Below are 5,431 nucleotides of genomic sequence, written 5' to 3'. Positions count from 1 at the left end.
AATTGGGATGGGTGTGTCAGAGGCAATGTGATTGGCACAGGATAGGGCAGGGTTTAGGGCTGTTGTACATAGGGTCGCTATGAGTCGCAAATGACTCGACGGCACATAACAACAACAACACAGAAGTTTGAAGAGTTTTGGAAAATCACAGGAGGACTACCCCCTCTGCAAGCACAGACCAGTATACAACTGGTATTTGATAAAAGTTTGAATGAGAAAAATTCATGCTCAAAATTTGGAGGAAAAAGGAGGGTTTTTAAAGTTCTTGCTTTAGGGACTCATAAAAAAAAGATAATAAAGTATAACTTTTTTTATTTAAAAAGAGTCATAAGCTAGTATTTTAAGGAGAAAATAAGTATATAAAGAATAAAGAATCATTTAAAATAATAAGGGGACATTTAAGATAATAAGGGGAAATGAATATTTATCAGGAGAAGTTGATTCAAACCAAATGTAGTTAATATAACCAAAGACATGGTAGAAAAGACAGAAAAAGTGAAAATAGAGTGCTTGATGATAGATTGAGTAAATACCTCACAATAGCAATTATTAAGTAAATCATGATGTTTCCACATGATTGGATAATATGTAGCTATTAAAATAATTGTGCCAGCAGGAAAATATGTTCTTAAGTACAAAAAGCAGAACAAAATTATATGCCTACTTATCATTTTTATCTTGTAAAAATATGTATTCTTAGAGACAAAGGCAAGAATATGAAAATGATTGTTTTAAGTTTGATTATGGGTGATTTTCCCCCTTCTGTTCCTTTAACATACTTGTAAAAAAAAGTGATGCTTCAAAACCTTAACGTTAATTGAGTTATCTTTCAAATGTGAGATTAGCTGAGCCTGCATTTTTTATCTTTGAGGAAAAAATAATAAATTGTTCAGTTTTCAAGCTTCTGTATTTTCTTACAGCAAACATTCCAAATGGTTCAAATTTGTGAAGTCCAAGTAATTGAACCTCTCTCTATTTTCAAAAGAGGAATAGCATTATTTTGTTTTATACCTTCTTACTTTTTTATATAATCTTTATTTGCCTTCACTTGAATATGTTTTTATATAGTTAAAACAAAAAAAGTATTAATTCCATGAGAATTCCACAAATTGCAGAGGACAGACAAGGAGAAGTGCAAAGATACCCTTTGCACCCTCCCTGTCTGCTACTGCTATCTCTTGAGCAGGAGATATATATATCTTAATCTGTTCCTTAACTCTGCCTACACTTTCATCAACAGTGGGTATTAATATACACACTTTTGCTAAGTTGAACCTATATGAGAAGAGGTTTGACCTTCTTGTACTCTTCTCAAAGACAGAGACTGGAAGGAAACTTAACATTCTGGTACCCAGAGCAAGATTTGCCAACAACTGATTTATTCCATGCCTTTCCTCTGTTTATTGAGAATAAAGGAAATCTCTCCCTTGAATCTTTGCAACCCTTAAACAGGCTATGACCAGCCAAGCAACTCATTTGTATCCTGTGAGTTAAGCCTCATCATTCTCTCACTCTCTGCATTGATTCTTGCCATTCTATGTGTATGTTAAGCATCAATAAACACTTGTTACTGTAATTTTCCAATATCAAGTTCCCTAGTTTTCCAGAATCTTGACAATTCAAGAAAGAGTTTATAATGTTAGTGATTCGAAATAGATGTATCTTTACAAGACTATAAATAGCTGCTTTCCCCCTAGATGTTTGGACATATTTAGATACCCGCTGTGATGCAGGCTGGCTGCCTAATAATGGATTTTGCTATCTGCTGATAAATGAGAGTGATTCCTGGGATAAGGCACATACAAAATGCAAAGCCCTCAGCAGTGACCTAATCAGCATTCATTCTTTGGCGGATGTAGAGGTGGTTGTCACAACACTCCATGATGAGGGTAAGTTTGGTTTTTTTATTTAAAAAAAAATTTATTTGAGAGATTTGATACATTTTAAAGTCTCCTTATTTTTGAACTCTTAGTAAGAATGAAAAGCTTACTATCTGACCTTACAGATCCACACCGTCCGATAGAGCTCTCTACAGTGATGAAATGTGTTGCAGTTTGTGCTGTCCAATATAGTAACCTGCCTGTGGCTTTTGAGCACTTGATTTTTGACTTATTGAGCTAGTGCAACTAAGGACCCTAATATTTACTTTATTTAGTACATTTACATTTAAATTTAAATAGCCGTATGTGAGTTGTTGTTGTTGCTAGATGCCATGAGTTGACTAGGACTCACAGCAATTTTATGAACAAATTGAAGCCTTGCCCTATCTTGTGCCATATAGTCCATTGTTGCAGGGAGCTTTGGTGACCTAGTGGCAAGAAGCTGTGCTGCAATTCTGAAGGATTTCTGTTCGAGGCCACTGCTCCATGGGAGAAGGATAGGCAATCTCCTCTCGTGAGATTGACTGCCTCTGAGAACCCACCAGAAGGTCAAGCTGTGGGTCAGTTCCTACTATGGTACACAACAACAGCAGTCCATTGTTGCCGTCACTGTGTCAATCCATCTCCTTGAGGATCTTCCTCTCTTCCACTGACCCTCTACTTTTCCAAGCATGTTGTATTTTCCCAAGGACTCACTTTTCTGACAGAGAACGTGAGATGACGTTTCACCATCCTTGCCTCTAAGGAACATGTAGGTAGTGGCTACCAATTGGACAGCACAATTATAGACTGAATAATGTTTCCTTTCTGATAAGCTGACTTATTTAAAGTTGCCCCAAACATATCATGGATGATTTTTTTAACTTTCCATTTACTTGAGTGTTAAAAATCATTAACAAAAATACAGCTGACTTACTAACTAGACCTTAGAGAGTTTCCAAGGTTGTGAATCTTTATACAGATTGTCACAGCTTTCTTCCATGAAGCAACTGGTGGGTTCTTTGACCTTTCCATTTGTATCCAGCACTTTAACTACTGTGCCATTCACTTCTGCTGCCTCTATTCTGGCTCATAGAACCAGAAGATTGGGTTTCTAAGACTGTAAATTTTTATAAGATGATAATAGCTTGTCTATATTCCTCAAAGCATTTGGTGAATTTGAACTGCCAACCTTTCAGTTAGTCTGGCTTGCAAATACTATACCCCAGGGTTCACTGTGCCAGCAGGACTCTTAAAATAACAGCTAATAGTAGTAGATACCTATTGTGTGCCTCTTCATTTGTCTCTATCAGTTGCCATGCTAATTGCTTACCTCTGAAGGCACCATTAGTCATTCTATGAAGTGGTGGACTATATACTTGATCAAAATTGTGGAATCTATCCCACTAATTCTTGTAAGGCAGATTTTATTTAAACTAGATGTTGGAAGTACAAAGTTATTCAACTTTATATGTTACCTTCTTGGGGATCTGAAAAGCCTCTTTATCTAACCTGCCAGCTTTAGCAACATTATAACAGCGTATTCAAGAACATTGTCAAGACCAATAGAAGCTGGTCAGAGCAGAGCAGCCTCTTTGCCCTCCCACCCTCCTCTACTCATCCACCCCCAGCCTCCCACCCTTCCCCTTCCTGCCTGCACCCCCATTACCGCCTAGCACCTGAAGTTTTGTCTTTCATTCCCACCACCTGTGACCAAACCCACTAATGCCATATTTAAAGCTTTTGCTATGATCATTGACAAACTGGAAAAGGTTATCAGTAGCTCTATGACCATTAGCACAGCTGCCAGTATATCCGCAGTAAACCCGAGGCTGGCGTTCCTTCTAGTCAGTGTGGCTCTCTCATTGGAAAAGGTGATTGCAAGATCAAGGAACTACAAGAGACTACAGGGCTCAGATCCAGGTGGCAGGAGGATATGCTCCCCAACTCAACTAAGCAAACCATCACTATTGCTGGCATTCAGCAATCCATTATTGAGTGTATCAAACAGATATGCGTGGTCATGTTGCAGTCTCCCTCAAAGGGCGTGACCATCCTGTACCAGCCCAAGCCATCCAATTCTCTGGTCATCTATGCAGGTAGTCAGGACAGGTACAGCATACACAGTGACATGGGAGCTTTCCTCACACCACTCTGAGTGCCTTAACCCTGACCTGATGGACTACCTCTAGAAGACTATACCATTCAAGGACAACATGCCATTCCACAGCCAGAGTTGCCCACACTGCATCTCTTGGCCATGCAAGTGTCTCATTTTCCCATGGCACATGACAACACCAGATTCAGTGCAGGTTCAGATGCAGATGCTCAGACTATACTTCTCCTGAACTCACCATTCCAAAGTTTTTGGCTGCATAATCAGGCATCTTGGAAGCAGGAGTGGCATCCACTTCCTAAACAACATGCCTCTGGAAACTATGAACTTTGAGAAATGTCACTAGTTATAGAAAGGCTTCAGGCCTTTTGTTCATAGGATTGCTATGAGTTGTGATCAACTAGATGGCAATCAACAACAACAACACAATCAGGCATCAAGGTGACAAAAGTCAATGAGTTCTGCCACATATCAGGGGCACAGATTAAAAGGGCAAACGACTGATAGGCAGGTTACCATCACTGGGTCAGCTGCCACCATTAGCTTGGTTCAGTATTTAATCAATGTCAGGCTTTATTCAGAGATGGTTGGCACATGGAGCAGCTAGAACAATGCAGATCTATCCATAAAACCTTTTGCTGTTCACCACCACCCATGATCCATCTGTGTAGTTTCTGAACAGTCAGCAATTCCAGGTTTTAAATAGTTTGTAAATTTTCAGTTCTACAGTTTATCATCCACTCGTGATTTTTTTAATTAAAATATTTTAATTCCTTTCTCTGTTCACTGTTGATGCTGAGATCCAATTTTAGTTTTAGAAGCTTTTCCCTGGTGTGTTTGGGTGTGGTTTTTTTCTCATGAAATTTTTTTCCTGTTTATCATGGATATGTAAGAGTGAAATATTAAGACAATTCAGCTTAGTTCTGTAATATCAGAAACTTTTTTTTATTGGGAAAAACATATTGGGGTTACAAGGAGGTGAGGGTTGGGGGCAGAAGAGTGAGGATGGGCCAGGTTGCAGTTGCAGAGCTGCACAGTTTGGTCGGTGGGGGGAGCAGGTGAAGGAAATGATGAGAATCCAGTGGGGACCAGATGCTACAGAGGAATGACAAGCATTTTTCAATAGTAATTAAACCAACTGTCTTATTGATTTGGGAATTGGATGCCGACTCTCTGGCTTCTTCATGCTGAACAGGGGCGTAGATATAAAGGGGGGAAGGGAGGACGCTTTATCACCTTACTGGTGGTCTTGGGTTAAAGCTGCTTGCCTTCTTGCTCTGTTAGAAGATATTTTCCTGTCATTTGCTCCCCTCTGGACTGCAAAGTGTTTTCCCAGGTGGGTCCAGTGGGGATGGCTGGTTGAACCCAGAGGCTTTATCCTCCTTTACTTCCTTAGCTGTCAGTTGTATTTCCTTTTTGTCACTGGTACTGGGTTCAGGGTCACTTCTGGAGTAAA

General features: G+C 39.4%; 1 pseudogene; it reads left to right on the top strand.

Annotated features, from left to right (window-relative positions):
- The first annotated feature begins 2,860 nt into the window (after nucleotides 1-2,860).
- LOC102869651 lies at nucleotides 2,861-4,582 on the top strand (annotated as a pseudogene).
- The last annotated feature ends 849 nt before the right edge of the window (nucleotides 4,583-5,431 follow it).

Source organism: Elephantulus edwardii, unplaced genomic scaffold (genome assembly GCF_000299155.1).
Source record: "Elephantulus edwardii isolate Elephantulus edwardi_28Jun2011 unplaced genomic scaffold, EleEdw1.0 scaffold00010, whole genome shotgun sequence".
Classification (NCBI taxonomy): Eukaryota; Metazoa; Chordata; class Mammalia; order Macroscelidea; family Macroscelididae; genus Elephantulus; species Elephantulus edwardii.
The sequence above is the reverse complement of the archived record's forward strand: the minus strand, read 5'-3'. Positions and strand labels throughout refer to the sequence as shown.